Consider the following 20,935-nt stretch of genomic DNA (forward strand, 5'->3'; position numbering starts at 1 on the left):
AGTGCAAAATTTTCATCCCCCCAAAATTTAGGATTCTTATTGCAATATTGTTTAGGAATCAATCTATATAAGTATGGTCTTGAGAAAATTTTCAGTTTACATAGAAATGGCAATGATGACGTTAAAATATCCTTTATAAAAGTGTCTTTTTTTCCCTATGTTTGAGAGGTCCATTAGGAGATTTGGTATGGATACAAGGAAAATAATTACTATGGCATAGGTTTCCTTGAAATCCTCTTGTGGGATTCCTCCCCTCCATCTAAAATATCTAAAAGGAGGTCAGTTACAACCACCAGTTAAAAGAGTGGTTAGAAGCCCCAAGGGACTTCACTAATTTGGAACCCATAAACTTTCCATCAACAAAATGCTTTCAATAGACTATGCATCTTATTAACCTAACCCTTTTATATCTCTATCTATCTAGAAAAATTGGAAATAAATTATCCCACCCTCCTATATATTTCACATAGGGTTTGTTTTCCGCGAAAGGAGTTTGTAGTGTGAAAAGGTTGTGCCCATAGAAAGTAACAATTAATTATATCTTGCATGTTCAAGTGGAGATTCCATCTACTCACCATCATTGTTATATGTGGAGTTAGTAGCAGAAGAGAACACACTAGTGTTATATAAGCATTACAGAATAAAAAAAATATAAACCTAATGATGAAGAAGGGATGTTAATACTTTAGCTAAAAGACGGAACAATAGTTCATCTCTTATTATATAAACTTGATCACTAAGAAGAGTAGAGAGAAAACAAAGCAAAGGAGAAAAAATGTTTCATTGGAGATTATAGGAGAGTAGAGTGTCTCATAGCTCTAAAATAGTTGATGATTTTTGTATTTTTCCTTCTACTCTCATTTGTTTAAGAAGAAACATATATTGGCTCATATTATTGTTTGGTTTCACATATTTGGTTTCTAATTATTATTTTTATGGTGTTTCTTTTTTACTGTAGTTCCACTCATAATTTTCAGTAGTTAAATAATTTGTATAGTGTGTTTATTTTCCTATTCAATCACTTTAAATACAAAAGTAATAAATTCACAATAAATCATGAATTCATATCAATAGATCTAAATTTAGGATTTGTATTGGCAATACTAACCATAGAAAATAAGAGGTTGCTTATAGAGAATATTGATATCATAAATATTTTCAATAAGCACTAGTGTAACTTGAGTGATGTATATGTTTATTTGGCTAAAAAAATTCTAGATTTAGGGGAAATTTTATTAATTCCTCAAATAGATGGAATTCATAATCATAAATAACGAAATAACATTATTGAACATTAAAGGTCTTAATTTTTCCCTCACCCCTAAAAATATTCCCATAGATGACATTATTTGTAACCTTGAATATGGTATTAGGGAACTCCCTCATAATTTTAAGGAGGTTAATAGGAGAGATTGTGCCATAATTCATATAAAGGCTAAGCCTCCCAAAAGAAACATTAGCAAAGAAGAATTTATTGCCCTTAAATCCCTAAGGGATAACCGTGACATTGTCATCCTTAAAGCTTACAAAGCTAGGGCCATCGTCATTTTAGATAAATCTCATTATGTTAACAAAATGATTGAGCATGTTTCTAATAACAGTAGTTACATCAAGCTTAATAAGAATCCCATTAAGTCAGTAACTAAAGAAGTAAAGACCACCATTAAATTGAATACTTCCCTTAAAATTCTCTTTAAAAAACTTATTTAAGGAATTTCCCTCACCACTAGAGTTTATGGGCCTCCAAAATGTTCATAAATTTGGGGTTCCCTTGAGACCTATTGTTAGCACAATAGATAGGTCTACTTATATTCTTGTTAAATTCTTGGCTCAAAATATTAAACTCTTGTTGCTCGCACTGATTCCTTTGTTGACGACATTGATTCCTTCGCTAAAGAATTGCAAGATATGAGGGTGGACCCTCGAGATTTGTTAGTAAGTTTTGACATTGTTTCCCTTTATACCAAAATCCATATTCAAGAGGCCACTGATGTCATAAATATAATCACTCACACTCACACAACCAAATTAGTTGGCATATGCCTCACCTCAACTTTCTTTACTTTCCAAGGTGGTTTCTATGAAGAATCGTGTGGGGTTGCAATCCCCTATTTACCCTATAGTTGCAAACTTATTCATGAAGGATTTTGTGACCAAGGATTTAGCCTCAACTCAAGTACGCCCTAAAAAATGGAAGAGGTTTGTTGATGATACTTGTATTATTTGGCCCCATGGACATGAGAAATTAGATTTGTTTCTTAGCCATCTTAATTCCCTATGGGACTCCATAAAATTCATGATGGAGGTTGAGGGAATGGGTGTCTTCCTTTCCTTGATATCATATTCTCTATAATGAATAATGGTTATGTTTATCACCTAGTTTTTCACAGAAAAACTCACAACTAACAATATCTTTATGCCACTTTTCATCACTTTCGAGTGTAAAAATTTGGATTTCTTAGCACTCTTACAACTAGTGCTCTCAGAATTTCTAATGAGAACCACCTCGAGAAATAGAAATGTCATCTTATTGAATTATTTCAAAATAATGGATGTAGCATAACTCAAACACTCAAGGTATTTCAAAGAGTGTGTGAGTAATCAAGGGTTAAGAATGCTAGTGTTGATCCCATCTCTAAGGTTCAACGTCCATTTATCCAAGGGACCACGAAGATGATTTCCCATATCCTTAAAAGAAGAGAGTTTCTGGTTTGTTCAAACCTCTTAATACAATTAAAAATTCTCTTAGATATGTTAAGGACCTTGTAGACCCTAAAGACATGAAAGGGGTCTACTCGATCCCTTGTTCCTATGGGGTTCCTTACATTGGAGAAACAGGTTGCTCCATTAACGCGAAAGTCCTAGAGCATGCATAAGACATTAGGCACAATTGTTTAGGCTCATGAGCTCTAGCTGAACATGTGGACAAATCCAAGCACCATGTCTGCATTGAGGATTTGAGAGTCATTGCTAGGGTTAATCACTTCCACCATAGGAAGCTTAGAGAAGCTATCGAGATTGAGAAGCATGCAATCAATCTCAATATAGATGATGGTTGGAAATTATGTAAGAGATGGATTCCCACCCTCTCTTCTTGATTCTAGTGAGAAATGACAGTTGGAAATGAAGTAAGAGCTCAATTCTGACCCTCTCTTCTTGATTCTACCCCTCTTGCTTCTTCTTTTAATTTTAATTTTAATTTTTCAAATTCAAATTCAATAAGAATAATGGATTATTTTAATATTTTTCTTTATTTGAATTCTCATTATATATATATATATATATATATATATATATATATATATATATATAATATATATATATATATATATATAATTATTAAACTTATTCTAATACAATTTTTATTGATAAATTCTTAAAATTAATAAACTTAAAATTATTTTTTATTAAAATTAATAAATTTATTCTAATATTATTAATTATATTTATTTTTTCTAATTTTTTTAATAGAGATTTATATAATCAAAATAAATTAAAATTAATTCTTAACTGATACTTTATAACTAAATATCATTTTAATTAATTTAATAATTAATTTTATAAAGGGATCATTCCTAATTTTAATGCCTTATAATATTTTTAATTTTATTTAAATTAATTTATTTAATATATATAATTAAAATAAATAAAACTAAATTTTCCTAAAAACCAGTTTATAACTAAATATTATTGTGATAACTAATTCCTAACAACTAATTTAGAACTCAATATTATTTTAATTAATTTAATAACTAATTTACTAACAATTAATTAATTCCTAACTCGTAACAACTATGCATCTTTGCTATTTATTCTTTAGGATTGACTAATTTTTTCACCTTTGTTAGTTGGAAACCCAGAATATATGATTAATGCTAAAAAAATTATAATGAAAAAAATCAATGAAAACATGTATGTTCAAAACTAACCCATGAAATTTGACGAGAAAAAAAAACCCTTGAGGGAAGAAACAAACAATAATAATCCTGAAAAAATTAAATAAATAAATTAAAATTCTTAATAAAAACCAGGAAAAGAGAAGATAACAACACCATTGAGTCTTCCTAGAGCTAAAGATGATTGTCTTCACTGCTGAGTTATGATACAAATCCCTAACTACCATCATCAACATCATGGACATGAAGAAAGTGGTAAGTTGGTCATATGATGAATGTAGTTGGAATTTATGTTCGCCTGCTCGTGTGATATTAGGGTCACTTGCTACTATGCGATTAGGAGTAGCATGGTCTAGGACAGGGTGGTACATCAGGGGTCTCTAACTAGTTAATACATTTCATCAGATAAGTGTTCAAACATGTTAACTTGTTTTATATCTATTATTATGCCTTATGGTATGATTTCTTTTCATGCATTTCATTATATTGTTTTGGTCATGCTATATATATGATTTTGGTATTAATACCATATGGGTGTGGCATCTCCCCAACTAGGTGGATAGGGGTGTTACAATCTATCGAAGTAGTAGTTTTTAGGAAGTATTTTGAGGATTTTAGAGGATCACCATGTAGGAAAGTTGGCTCAGGGTTAACATGCAGAATGTGGAAATGAAGGAAAGACTCTAAGGTAGTTTTTAGGAGTTTTCCCATGGTAATAGGAAATTCTCATGGTAAAAATAGTTTTTTATCATATTTGTGTCCCAACTTAAACCTATAAATAGGAAAAGCCATGATGTATTAAGGACGTTAGAATATGATGATAAATAGATAAAAAAAGATAGATATTACACACATTTTTTTGTAAGGATTTCACGTTATAACTTTATGAATTAAGATGGTGGGCCATGACAATTGAGATGTAATGAATGACTTCCAAAAGTAATAAATATGTTTATTTGGTTTCATTATATATTGTTGTGCATTATGATCTAAATGATCTGGTTCATATGTTATGTTTTGGTAATTCTCTATCAATGATTGATTCACAATGAAACTTAATGGTATACTTACAAATATTTCATTTATGATAGTAATCACATAAGTTTTATGTCCCTTTCATCACTAAAAAATTAGCGAGTTTCCTTGACTTCGTCATAAGATACCTAGGGTTAGACTTCATCTACTCCTAGGTGATGCCAAAATGGCCTATGGCTAAGGGATTTTTGTTGGTTGCTTCACTCTAAATCCTAGTATTGCATCTTCACATCAACAAACATGTTGACCCAACAATCTCAATGTGATTTTTCACCGAAGGAGTTTCTTAAATATAATATGAATCATAGAAGCCTAAATTCAGAGATTACAACCCTACATGAAAGGTCCATTGGGATAAAGTTTCATCATTTTAAGCGGACACGATTATAGGTTTCCAAGATGAAATCATAAATTAAATTTAGCTTGGGTGGTTGGATGGAATTTTTGTTATCGTTTTGACGATGGGTGACACTGAGTGGTTCGAAACACGTTGACCCAACAATCTAAATGTAACTTTTTACCAAAATATTTTTTTGAAGACAAAATGGTTCCATTGTTAAGATTGAGATATGTGATTGAAGGGGATGTAGAAGCCAACCAAGGAAGAGATACAACGATGGTTACATATGAAGGAACATGAATTTTTGGCAGAACAAGCTACAAACCAACTAATTGATCCTAAGAACTGGTGCAAAGGTATGTTTTTATAGACTCTCATGAGATTTTCTTTCCTAACTTTCCCGTGATTTTAGCCTAGTGGTTACCAAGACTATCAAATAATTTTAGAAACTGGTTCATTGTGGTACTGTATAATTGGAATTCATAATTGATTCAATGAGTAAATTTGGTAAATAATAAAATCTCGTGAGTAGTCAATTTTTGGTTGAATAATATATTGGAGGGCTAGATCATTAAATTTGTGATTGGAGCTACTCAACGATACAATGAATTCAAGAGGATTTTTTTCAAAGGACCATGAGGGAGATTTGTGAAATCAATATTTACTTGGATAAAGATGGTGTTGTGTGACAAAGGAGTACTGTTGGTGGAATATGATACCATAAGTAGCTAAATATCTTCATGCATGATCTAGCGAATGGGGGATGACTCGTGGATGCTCTAAGGGGATGGAGATGAGGCATACAATAAATAAAGGAGAAAATGTGCTAAGGTGCCAAGGTTGTTGAGCTTGTTGTCATTGATGTTAAAGAAGGAGTAGGAGAAGGTTTGTAGGATGTCACTCGAACTCTAACGAGAAGCTCAACCTACAAAAGTTTACATAAAGATAAGTACTACTGACAATAACATGCATGCTACTTCCTAAATTGTTTTAGGCACATCATTTCCATGAAACCTAGTTATTTATTTCCAACTTCAAAAGGTTATAATGGATAAAAAATTATTTGTAAATAAGATTGAACTCCATTTAAAAAAATTACATGTTTCTTGAAGAATCACAATAAAAAATGGACGTTGCAGAAAATATGCTTGACATTACAGTGTCAAACAATAATCAACCACCAACAAAATCGATTGTGAATATTAAGGTAATCATAATCGTTCCCAAGACTAGGTCAATGAAATAACTTTCCCATGGTCGAGTCACTATAAACATGATGTTTATAGTATTTAATAACATCTCCAAAGTTGTGGACCGTATATACTCAGACTTATCATGTTCTACAGTTAACCCATGGAGAAGTGATTTCCATCGATAATTGATGGAAAATGCTCATTCCTCCATTCTTCAGTGGAAAAAAAAATCTCGTTATCGACTACTGATGCTGCTTTATCTGTTGATCTCGAAACATTAAATTAATGAGTGAGTTTCCACAAAAGTATTATTTCATTTGGGATAATGGTTATCTTGTGCATTGCCTCCATAAAAGTTTTCAATTGGTTAATACTTATCAACGAAATTTCCAACTGTACTTGTATTCTCCAAAGAGATTCTAATTTAGAAAAAGAAGTTAATTGAATACTAACACCGTATTAGGTAGTGTGTATTTGGTATCCTTAACAAAATTACTTTGCACATCTAACAAGCCACGACCTTCATATAAAATGATCTCTCAAAGCCCGGTGAAGTATCGATGGGACCATTGCCTCTTTTATGGAATTATGGCAAGTTTGGAGTTGAAGACCCACAAAGAACAAACCGATCCCTTCACTGTCCATATCGATATCAATATGCTTCGGAGTTCATATGCACATTCGAAGAGAAAATACACATAGAAAAGATTAGCGTGAGGATTCAGATAATGGAGGAATTATCTCCTCTTCATCGTAAAGTGAAGTCAACTAGGGGAATAGTGTAGAGATCAATATCTTTGTGTACAGTTAGTGTGTGATGCACTAAGGGGCTAACATATATGGTGTTAGCAGCTAGGTTGAATATAAGTGTTTTGAGGAGTTGACAGACTGGTACAATGTTGTTTGGAATCCCTGTTATACACTGGAATGACCAGATTGTGTATGGTTGTTGCAAGAAGAATCGAGGGCTAAGTTGGTGTGTTTAATTAGTGACAAAATTCCCTGGTAGAATCATTTGCATTACATCGATGAGCACCAAAGCTCAAAACCTACTCTCCTTCTCAATGTGGGAGGCCGAAGATGAGAAAAGCATGGAATTCGGGAGATTAAAAGACTAGCAGGCTCCTCTGTTCAAGAACGCACCTTTCCATATTCGCATCAGATCAAATCCTGCAATGGAAATGCTATGGTTAGCCATGGAGGTTCCCTTTGTTGTCTTTAGAAATTTGGCTGAGAAAATAGGTTGGGTCAGAGGTGTGGCTTCAGTTTCGTATTAAAGGAGAAAATCATGCCGCAAGGTGTACAAGGGGTAGAGGTAGTACTGTGTACAAGCAATACATGTGATACCTATATGGATGCATATAGTGCATGATGATACATGACATATATAGTTGTATGTGTGCACTACACACTATGTGTAGGTAGACATGGTTGAAGAGCAAGGACTATGGATTTCCATGTGAGGCAACCAATTCAAAGTGCGTATAGAAGAAGGAAGCTAAAAAGTGATTCAAGGATAAGTATCAGTGTTCCATTTGAGTATTGTATGCATGTGAGTATGAGTCTGATCTATGTGGATTAGAAGTGATCTATAATTGAGGAGTACATATGGTTTTGATGGTTATATTGAGCTAACATGACATGGTATTTTATATGTGTTCATTAGACAAATGTGCTATTTTGACTTGTTGGGACTGATGTAGGGGAACTATTGGAAGCATGTGTTCGGCGAGAACACAAAGGCATTAGAATAATGCAGGGGAAAAACATGCATTTCTTCCAATATAATGAACACGAGGAAGCGTATTTAAATGAAACGCAACATAACCTGCCATTACTCAAATAGTAGTATTGTATATCAAGTTATGATATTAACTATGGTAAACAACATTGAGTTTGTGCATCTAAAAACTCTCACAAATTGATTGAAACAAATATCACAAGTAGCGATGGAAGGACATGTGGAGGTAAAACTCCTTTGTAACCAATATATATATATATATATATATATATATATATATATATATATATATATATATATATATATATATATATATATATATATATATATATATATATATATATATATATATATATATATATATCAAAAGATCTGCATAAGATGGCAAGACCATGGGAGCCTGTAAATTCAGAGACAACTACCTGTGAACGAGGAAATAATATTGTAAATTGAAGTAATACACTAAGGAAATTGTAAAATTAATGGGGGGGGCATGTAATAGTCATCCCTTGTATGTAAAAAATTTCTAACCTAAGCTAAGAAAATCTAGGTCTCATGTGTAAAAAGAAATGTAAATACTTTATTAAGAAAGAAATAAAATAATTAATCACTTGGAAAGTTGAGACACGAAGAGAAGAGATTCTTTCCAAATCTCATTGGTGAATGGGAATGGATAATCCTTTCATGATAAAGCTTCTAGATCAAAATCTAGATGAGCTTAATGGATTTGGACATACATGTCCATTAAGCTACATAGCTCGAGAAATATTATAAGTTAAGAAAAAACATAAAATAATTGTAGGAGATAAAGGCAAGCTTTTATGAGGAAAAGCATTGCGGGAGATAAAGGTGAGCTTTTCTGGGAAAATCCTAGGAAAATGGATAAAAAGGATCCATAAAAGTGGGATGCCACTAATGGAAACCATATCATAAAATAGGTTATTAAATACCCATTTCAAAGATCAACAAGAGGCAGTTGATCCATGGCAAGAATTCTGAGCTCAGGGTGAACTCATGGAAGACAATAACAGATTGGGTGGTGGTGCTCAATTTTTCCCAAGTGACATCCTTTCAGATAATCTGGTTTCATGGGATGTTTGTATGTTTACTCTTGCTTTCTATATCGTCAATTATGAATCATATAAGAGAAATTGCTTAGGTTGTTTTTACATATAAATTGATTGAACAACGAACATATGATTGCTACGAATGAGTATATATTCCTATGTTAGCTATGGGCATGAGGTTATTATATATGAGTGCATGTGACAGCCATTGCATACAAATTCAATACTAGTTAAGGTTATTAAAGAAGCATAATATTTTGATCTTATATAGTATTGGTGTTATCATGTCTTTTGTTTAAGATAGTGAATAATCATGCTTGAGTCAGCTATATAAATTTGGTTACTATGGTTAATGCTTAACTGTATAAAATATGGTGAAAGTTAATTATGCTATGCATTATGCATCCAATGCTGCTCCTTTAACTAATTATGCATAATCCCTAAGATACACATGTTAACATTACATGTGAATGTGTGATTAGGATTGTGATTGTGTTATGGGAAATACTATCTTTAAAATAATTATGTTGAAGTTTCATTTATGCTAATATTGAGGTACCAAAGGAGGTATTTCTTTATGCATAATATTGACCTTGGATGATCATTCCTTCGAGTCATAATACGTGCATAAGGATTGAATTGGAAGCTTGTATTAAGGTTGTATTTATTCAACCTAAGAGTCCACATCATGAATCCAGTAAAGCCTCAGAAGAGTTGTAGTATGGTACCCAAGGGGTATGGATCGTTTACTTGATGTTGTCATAATTTGAAGAATATAAGTATAGGGTATTATAAGTATTTTTTCATGTTATATTTGTGATGACTGATTGAATCTTAACTTTAACTGATGCAAAATTTAAGGAATGGGAACCTAGTAGGTAATTCTCAGATTAAGCTTAGGGGGTATGCTGCATCCTCATATAGTCAAAACCATGGATTTGAATTCCCAACACTTTGAAGTGAACCTCGAGTTGGTTTGGTTATTTCCAAAATCATTGCTAGAGGACTAAAGCCTATTTTGTCCAACTCTATTTAAAATGAAGAATTTGGGTTCCTTAATGGAAAATATATCTATGAGGCTATATGAGTTATAGGGGTGGCTCAAGAGGGGCTTCATAGTGTAAAAATCCCCCATTTTGAATGGAGTTGTCATCAAAATTTATTTCTCTATGCCTATGATCATGTTACGTGGATAAACATGAGACTTCTCTTGAGTCATTTGGACTTTGGGATTGGCTTTGAGAATTTGGTGATGGGGTTCATTTAAGAGGTATCCTTTATTGTTTTTATAAATGGGTCTACCTCTCCATTCATCCATGCATAGCAAGGGTTGAGACCAGGATTCCCCTTGTCCCCTTTACATTTTTTACTAGTAGCGGATGGACTCATTCGTCTTGTGGCTAAAGCTAAGTGTAGAGGAAAATTTCACATTTTTGTTATTGTAAATTATCTAGAAATTACACATTTACATAATGTTCATGGTATACTAATTTTTGTAATGGAACCTGTAGTTCTATAGATAATTTATCAAATATTAATAATCTATTTGGAATGGCTCCTAACATGCTAATTAACGACTAAACAATATTCTATTTGAGCTCAAAATTTGGCAGATCATGAAGTGAGGAATTTGATGAATATGTTTCCATTTCCCTTTATTGAAATGGATGTAGGTATAAAATATTTTGGTTTCCAACTAAAACCAAAATACTACAAAAAAGAAGATTGGTGCTAGTTAATAACTAAGTTGGAAAAAAGACTAAAGGGTTGGAGCTATTCTTGTGTATTGGATTTTAGTCACTTGCATTGAGGGGGGGTTTTAGAAAGAGCTATAAGTTTTTGTTTTAAATGTTTGTGGTATGTCCCTAATTATCATTTTGTCCTTCCATGGGTTAACTCGAAACACATTCCAAGGTATAAATTGCTTTGCGATTAGGTCCTCAAAAATTATTTTCTGGTGCTCAAAAGCCTTGGTGGCTAAATGTGGATGAGGACTCCCACCTACTATCATCGTGTGGAATCAGGTAGTCTATCAAAAATATATTCATACTTATTCTCTTGAAGACTAGATGTAGCTGAGGGACAAGCCCCACACTAATATTTTGTTTATATGGTGTGTTGTTATAAACTCTTTGGATCTTATTGCTTTAGAATTGACATGGCATGTTGGAAATGGGTCAAAGGTCAGACTAGGATAAGATCCTTGACCTAGTTGCAGTCAAGCAAGCCACTTTCCATAGGATCTTATATATTTTCTCATGAAAAAAGGAATCTCAAGACTAGCCCATATTAATTTCCCTTATTGATCCACTATACGGCATCACGGTTGGATTATAGTTGAAGATTTGCAAACCAATAAAGCTTTTAGGGAAATTTGGAGGGGCTATATTGATGCTCTAGTTGTGGTTCATATTGGAATCTCCAAGAATGATGACAAGTAGGTTTGGGATTGTTCACCAATTGACATTTATACACACAAGATGGGGTTTATTAACTTAAATATAGCTATAGTGGATGAGATTGGTAAGAGTGGTGGAGATAAGTTTGGAAGGTGAAGTTCTTGGCTAAATCTTTCCTATTCATATTGGAATTCTTGCAAAAAGGTCCCTACTTGGGATAGTATTCAAAGGCACCATAAGATTAGTCATAGTTGGTGTTCACTATGTAAGTTAAATGTTGAACCTATAAAGCATGTATTTGTTGGATTCCCTTTCTCTATTCATATTTGAAATTTGTGTGCTAATGTATTTTATTAGAGATGTGTTTGAAAAGGCTCCTATTTTGAGGAGAAATGAAGGTCTTGGGTCCAAAATATGAATAATAAATATTTTAAGGATATTCCTTTCTTTATATATTAGGGTCTTTAGCTATCAAGAAATAAGGAATTTTTTCATAGAAAGTACTCTTCCCTAGCTTGGGTGGCTATTCAAGTTTTGCCCATTCCTTCTCATTTTCATCAACCTTCTATCCCTTCCTAGAATAGGCTCATGCTTCCATACGATCCTAACAAATTTTTCCCATGGGGTTTTTTGATGGTGCCTAGCAGGAGGGAAATTTCTCATGTAGTGATAGCTATATTCTTTATTTATCATATTAACACTATTTTAAAGTCAATAGGGGAATTGGGAGGGGTTCAAAATATTCAAAAAGCTATTATATGCTTGCTCATTTATGAATTTTGCTTGTGATAAGGATTTTGATCAACCCTCAGCGTTCAGTGATTCCTTGCTAGTTATAAATTGGGTCAATGATATTAAACAATGTTACTGCTTGCAACTTACTTACATATTGGACAATTTATAAGGGATAACGCTTTCTTATGTTTATTTTTCGTGCACTCATATTTAGAGGGAGTGAAACAATGGTGTAGAAAATATTCCTACGGAAGGAATATAGTTGGAATGGGGTCTTCGGTCCATTGAGGAGGTATTAAATAATGAACACTATAGGTTCTTTCATTATCCATTCATGGAAAACCTCAACACATAAAATTATAGACTCGTTTTCATCTTTTCCTTTTATCTTCATATGGTATAGGTTGATGTAATCTTTTTTTGACAATGACGCTATAATATTTTAGGCAATATATTTTTATTATAGATTAGAATGCTCCTAATTTGTAAACTCTAATCCTTTCTAGATATATTTTTTTGGACTCCTCAGGGTGGTCAAATGATGTAAAGATGTGTGTGTTTTTTTTGTGAGAGAGTTGGTTACTTTTTGTGGCAAATGCATGGATCCAGACCGATCTTACATGACCAGACAATTTATTTGTGCATTTACAAAATGTGTATTTATATAAATAAGTTATGTTTTTTTCCTTAGGAATAAAAAACAAGACATGTGACATTTGGTTCTAAAAAAATTTGGCAAAAGAATATATGCATGAATGCCGAGATGAACAAAATTTGGGAACTTTTTTTGAAGTAAAATTTAAAACTCATTAGAATTAATTATTTCAAATTTAAATTTTAATAAACGTATCTATTGTCCTGCCTTGAACTAAATGATAAAGTTATGAAATATCATAGAACCTGAGATATCCTTACCATCTAGACCTCTTTCCTAAAGGGACAATTAGTTGAAAATTTATTTAAGACATGATGGTTAACAACAAAATTGTCTATGAATTAATGTTCTTTGTACTTAGAAGATTTTAGAGATTTTTTTATGTATTTCTCAGAGAAACACATTTAAATATCCACACACTAGAACGATATTCAATATTTCAGCTATCACTTCAATGCATTATTTCCTAGACATTGTGATCAAACTCCACTCTAACACATATGATTCCCTTTGTAGTAGTGTGCCAACATTAAATGCCTTGGGAGAATATCTAGAATAGGTGGTAGAAGCCATGGCTCAATAGCCAAATATTAGGGATGATTTCCAAGTGTTTGAAAAAACATGTCAGAGAGAGATGCCATTTTATGCAATATCATGATTGTAGGTTTTCAAAAATGGATACGATGATGAAACATTGATGGTATTTATTTAGATGGAGCTATCTAGGGAGAGGCCCAATTTTGTCGCAATTTATACTCATTCTCTTAATTTTTGGATGCTCAAAAACTATAGAATTGGATGACCATATCCATGGATACAATATTAAATGTGTTCTTAAATTATAGATCCTTGTGGGGAATGGATTTTCTAGAATCTTGTCATTAATAAAATCACTCGCACACAACTTCTCAGAGCTATTATATCCATGTACCTTCTACACATTGACAAATCTTCTTTTAGCAATATAAAATGAAGAACTATGCTAAGATATATGTATGAAGTTCTCTTACTTGAGAACTTTGAATAATGTGTGACCCATTTTATAAAGGTTTTGCTTAATTTTTAAATACCAAAATCAAGTTTGTTTACTAATCGAGCCCCACTTCTCTAAGTTTACATGGAACCAGTTTGTTTCACGGAACATAAGACTTCTTGATCGAAATGGAGAAAGGGATAAGGAGGGTTTTGAAGATGATTTAAAGTGCATATTCAGAAAGGAGGACCCTTGACTACCATTTATCAAATGGATAAATGAGCTTCTCAATGGTCTTGAAATGTTTAAAATTTTATTTTTCTACACTAGAGAAGTATCTTGTTCAAATATTGAGGTAATATTTACTTCAATTTATTTGTATGAAGAAATGTTTTTTGAATAAAAATATCCTTGAGTAGTTTGTTTATGATTTCTCTAAGGGGAAAAAATTTCACTCTTAATTACATTATACACATCCATCACTAACAGGAGAAGAATGAAACAATGGTGTTGGTAGAAAATGGTTGTATATGGAAGTATATTAGTGAGACAAAGTTTTATTTTTAGAGGGTGAAAAGAGGTTATAGCATAGTGGAAAACATAACTCTTTAATTGATATTGAAATCATGTTAGGTCCCTATAATACTAATGATTACCCCATTAATATTGTTGTTGTATCCCTTATTAATATTTTTGTGCCCCTATTGTCCCCATATTGTTATTACTGTGCCCCATAGAATCCCTCTATTGTTATTTTTGTGCCTTTATATTATTATTATTAGGTCGGCTTGGTTATATTGTGACCCCTTAGACTCCCATATATAGAAAGGAGGTTTTGTCATTTGTATCATCAAAGAGTTGTTCATTTATGTAATGTAAAGGAGGTTCCCCCCTCGAAGAGGCTGAATTCTAAGGTGTTCATCTATCTTTTCTATCTTTTTTTGAGCTGGTTTCACAACATTTGGTATCAAAGCTTTGGATTCTACGGTTTCGCTGCTCCAAACAAGTCATCGTGGCATTTGCACTATAACTTTTTTCTGCTATGGTTCAGACACTAAAATAAAAACCCATTTGGGTTGAAATCGTTTTGAACCTCGAGTCTGCAATTCAGAGCTTTTCACACTATATTTGTAGAGATATGATCTGAGGAAGTTGGCCTTTTTGCAAACTCCCGAATTACATTCCAAACAGGTGACCTAGGGAAAATAGTCATAACTTTTTTTTTGAGCATCAAATGAAAATTTCGTAAGATGTTACAGAAAGTGGATGGACTTTAGATTCATGTGCATATTGTTTAGATCCTAAGGTTAAAACAATGACACATGGCACTTCATACAAGTTCACCCTTCTGAAACAGTATATAATCAGGTCATCTTGGGAGATTGTGTATAACTCTTTCTTGGAGAATCTAAATTTGATTAGACTGGTGGCATTGGAAGTAGGACGCAGAGGGCTACTGTAGGTTGCAATTTCAGAACTCGAAGAGCTAAAATTATAGACATACATCAAATGCAATATCTAGCTCCTACAAAGTGAAAAAAGGTGTGCATATTTTTTAACTTTTTGCATAAGCTTGGTTTGAAAAATTAGTTTGAAGAAATTCAAAGGGCATAGCGAAGCATTATTACAGGTAACTAATGCCCCGAGGAAAGAAAATGAAAACACCTATCAAGCATCCTGAAATCTCTAGCATGACTCATGAATAGGAGGAAGAAATGCAACATGATATATCAAAATTACGAGACCAAGTGCAACAAACGTAACTCACACAAAAAGTAACAGAATCTAAGATGGATGGTTTAAAGAAATATGTAGAAGCTAAGATGAATGACATGGGAGCTAATATGGATGATTTGAAGATAAATTTGAAGACATGCATGGAAGATTTTAAGATGGATTTGAAGACAGATTTGACAAAGTTTCTGCAAGAAATGCTTACTAATGGTGAAATGGTAGTAAAGGAAACTCATGGTGAGAACAATATAAATGTTAATCATGATTTCATAGACTCTAACATTGGATCAAAGAACCACCATATTCCAAAAATCGATATGAGGAAGTTTGGTGGCAAGGATCCCGCAACATGGATACTACAGTTGGAGCAATTCTTTGATCTCCATAACGTGCATAACGCACAAAAGGTACATATTGCAACTTTATATTTGGAACCAAATTAGTTTGTATGGTATTGATGGCTTTGCTCTCATAAACAAATTGTCACTTGGGAAATTTTTACGGAAGAAATGACAACACATTATGAGGATACAAAAAGCAACACTTTTTTTAACCAATTGATAAGTCTCGAACAAAAGGGTGCAATGATGGATCACATTGAGGACTTCCAAAAACTGAACATAAGGGTAAAATATATTCCAAAGGAGCATAGGATTGATGTGTTCATCGAAGCTTTAAAGGATAATATCCAACATGAGGTTCGCCTCTGGGAACTTGATCCATTGGAGAAGGCATTCAGGTTAGCAAGAAAAATGGAAAGCAAAAATTATGGCAACCAGGAAGCCTACCACTCACAACTATAAATATGGAGGTTTTTTTGCCCCCAGCCTTCCACAACCTATAAGGTTGACACCACAAAAATTGGAAGAAAAAAGAGAGAAAGGGCTTTGTTACAGTTGTGATAGCAAATACACTAAAGGTCATAAGTGTGCTGAGAAGAAATTATTCTACATAGATTGTGAAGAGGAGGAAGAAAAGGAACAAGAAATGTCAAAAGAAGAGGATATACTCTAGGAACAAACCCTAGATAAAGAAGTACTGAATCCGACCATATCTTGTAATGCATTTGCTGGAATTACCACTCCTCAAACTCTCAAGGTAGAAGGAAATATCAAGAAGAGAAAGGTAATAGTGTTGATTGATTCAAGAAGTACCCACAATTTTATTCATTGTAAGATAGAAAAAGAATTGAATTGCTTCCTATATCTAGCACCAGAGTGTTAAGTGATGGTTGCAAGTGCAAGAAACATAAATTGCTCTGGAAAGTGCCATAATATCAAGCTATCCATGGGAGAATATGTATTGAATATCCCAATGCTTTCCATTCCAATGGGAGGTATTGATGTTGTACTAAGAGTCCAATGGCTACGATCCTTGGGTACAATAGCTTTTAATTTTCAAAAACGTTTCATGAAATTTTATGTGGAATGAAAGGAAGTTGAACTAAGGGGTATTGGAGGGAAACCGGGAAAGATAATTAGCTCTAACAGTATGAAAAAGCTTCTAAAAAGGGAACAATGAGGTTTGATTGCACAATTATGTTCGCTAGATATTTCCACATCGAAATCATCTATTTCTCCAGATCTCCAAAATGTCTTGGACAATCATTCCAAGGTATTTGAGACTCCCAAAGGTCTCCCACCTATTCATGATCATGATCATGCTATTCATTTGATTCATGGAAGTGTTCCTCCAAACATTAGGTTGTACATATATCCCTATGCCCAAAAGGGTGAAATTGAACGTATGGTTGTAGAAATGCAAGAGGCTGGGATAATTCAACCTAGTCGAAGTTCTTTCTCTGCTCCAGTAGTATTGGCGCACAAGAAGGATGGATCATTGTGCATGTGTCTGGATTATAGGGAGCTCAACAAGCTCACTATTAAAGATAAGTTTACCATTCCTGTCATTAATGAATTATTGGATGAATTGCATGGATCAATTTACTTCACCAAGTTGGATCTTCGTTGAGGATATCATCAAATCACAATGCATATTGAAGACATCCTGAAAACAACATTTAGAACTCATGGGGGTCATTATGAATTTTTCGTCATGCCTTTTGGCCTTACCAATGCACTTTATACATTTTAAGGTTTGATGAATTCCATTTCCAAACGCTTCCTTAGAAAATTTGTGTTAGTATTTTTGATGATATACTAATCTACAATAAGTCTTGGAAGGATCATGTTGAACATGTTGACATGGTGCTACAACTATTGGAGGAGAAACAATTAGATGCAAAAAGATCCAAATGTTTCTTTGGAGTACAAGAGGTGGAATATCTGGGTCATATTGTATCTCATGAAGGAGTTAAGGTAGACCCTAGAAAAATTAAAGCCATTAAGGAATGAAAATCCCCACATCCATAAAACATCTGCGAGGATTTCTCGGGTTGACAGGGTACTATCTCATGTTTGTTAAGAATTATGGGAGAATAGCAGCACCTCTAACAACATTATTGAATCAATATATGTTTTCACAGACACCAGAAGCAACAAAGGCCTTCGAACATCTTAAAGAGGTAATGTGCCAAGCACCGGTCTTAGCTACACCGAACTTCACAAAAACCTTTATTTTGGAATGTGATGCTTCAAGAAATGGAATTGGTGTTGTTTTAATGCAAGATGAAAGACCCATTTCTTTCGAAATTCATCCAATCAATGGAAAGTTTTTACACAAAGCAATTTATGAGAAGGAAATGATGGAAATACTACATGCACTTAAGAAATGGCGACCCTACCTAACGGGAAGACACTTCAAGGTAAAAACGGATCATGATAGCCTTAAATACTTTTTAGAACAAATATTATCCTCTAAAGATAAAAAATTTGGGTCACAAAGATGTTGAGTTATGACCTTGAAATCATCTACAAAAAATGGAAGCAAAATGTTGTGGCAAATGCACACTAAAGAAAGGATGAGGATGTGGAAGCATTGTTGTGCACCATTCTATTATCCAACTAGATTGGATAAACGAAGTAAGGGAGGAATGGAAGAATTGTGGGCACTTATTCGAAAGTTACAAAAATATTCCAGTACATCTGATACATTTAGCTGGAAAAATGATTCGTTATGGTACAAAGATTGCTTATATCTCTATAAGAATTCCCCAATTAAAACAAAAGATTCTTATGGAATTGCACACTTCTACCTTAGGAGTGCACTTAAGATTTTTAAAAACTTACCACAAGATTAAGAAGGAATTTTTTTGGGATGGCCTTAAATCGGAAATTCAAAAGTTTGTGGTGGAATGTTAGGTTTGCCAACAAAATGAAGTTGAAACAATTAAGACCCCAGGTCTATTACAACCTTTATCCATTCCAAGCCAATGTTGGGAGGAGGTTTGAATGGATTTTATCACAGGTTTACCCAAGTCCGAGGGAAAGAGTGTCATCATGGTGGTAGTTGATAGAATTACCAATTATGCACACTTCTGTGGATTATCACATCCATTTAAAGCCAGTACGGTTTCTACTGCATTTATGGAAACAATTCAAAAGGTACATGGAAACCCAAAGATTATTGTAAGTGACAAAGATCCCATTTTCACTGGAAATTTTTGGACAAAATTATTTTATTGTCTTGGTAATTAGTTAGCTCTTAGCTCATCTTATCATCCTCAATCTAATGGGAAAACTGAGATAGTAAACAAATGTTTGGAAGGATATCTTCCTTGCTTTGTTATCTAATAAACAAACACAATGGGTCAAATGGTTTCCTCTGGCTGAATTGTGCTATAACACTTCCTACCATAATGCAACAAAAATGACCCCATTTATGGCACTTTATGGATATCATCCACCATCCATCACATCATATTTAAGAGAAAATTCTAAGGTTCAAGCAGTCGAACATCACATCAAGCATCAACAACAAGTTCTCCAACTCTTAAAGGATAACCTCGTGTTGACACAAAATAAAATGAAACAACAGGAAAATCAACATCACAGTGAAAGAAGTTTTGATGTAGGTGACTGGGTATTCCTACAACTACAACCATATAAACAAATGTCCCTCAAGCAAGCTAAGAAGGATAATAAATTATCACCAAAGTATTATGGTCCATACAAGGTGCTGCAAAAGATTGGTACGATGGCATACAAATTGGAGCTTCCTGCAGCTTCTCAAGTGCACCTAGTTTTCCATGTTTCATGTTTAAAGAATGTTATAGGCAACAAGCTCCTAGTTCAAACAATATTGCTAGAACTTGACGAGGAAGAAAAAATTATATTGGAACCAGAAGCAGTCATAGAAACAAGAACTCTATAGCTACGAAATCGATCAATTTCGGAGTACCTCATCAAGTCAAAGAACTTATCCACTGAATATTCCATATGGGAGGATGAGAATTTTATATAGAACCATCTAGAACTACTCAAGCGTTGAGGACAACACTTTTTTTAAGGAGAGGGGCACGTTAGGTCCCTATAATACTAGTGATTACCCCATTACTATGGTAGTTGTATCCCTTATTAATATTGTTGTGCCCATATTGTCCGCATATTGTTATTATTGTGCCCCATAGAATCCCCCTATTGTCATTTTTGTGCCTTTATATTATTATTGTTAGGTCGGCTTGGTTATATTGTGGCCCCTTAGACTCCTATATATAGAAAGGAGGTTTTTTTATTTGGATCATCAAATAATTGTTCATTTATGTAATGTAAAGGAGATTGCCCCCTCGAAGATGCTGAATTCTAAGGCATTCATCTATCTTTTCTATCTTTTTGTGAGATGATTTCATAAAAAATCATAAGTGAATGCATATATATATATATATATATATATATATATATATATATATATATATATATATATATATATATATATATATATATATATATATATATATATATATATAGAGAGAGAGAGAGAGAGAGAGAGAGAGAGAGAAAACAATTTCCAAACTAATCCTTTATGTACTTCAACACATAACTTTTAGAAAGATTCCCAAACAACTACCAGGAATGGTTTATGAGACATTAGATTTACAAATTTTAATAAAATGCAATTGGTAGGTGTAAATACAAGCATGATTACATGAACTCTATCATTATAGGACATTTTAGCACCTAAATCGGCCTTAGGCTAAAGGAAGGCAAAAATTAGGGTAACCACAAACCACGCTTAGTCTGGTAGCTAGCCCTACCAGAGTAGGATAGGG

The sequence above is a fragment of the Pinus tabuliformis genome, chromosome J (assembly GCF_031772625.1).
Source record: "Pinus tabuliformis cultivar Carrire ecotype Pingquan chromosome J, CPIR1, whole genome shotgun sequence".
In the NCBI taxonomy this organism is placed as follows: Eukaryota; Viridiplantae; Streptophyta; class Pinopsida; order Pinales; family Pinaceae; genus Pinus; species Pinus tabuliformis.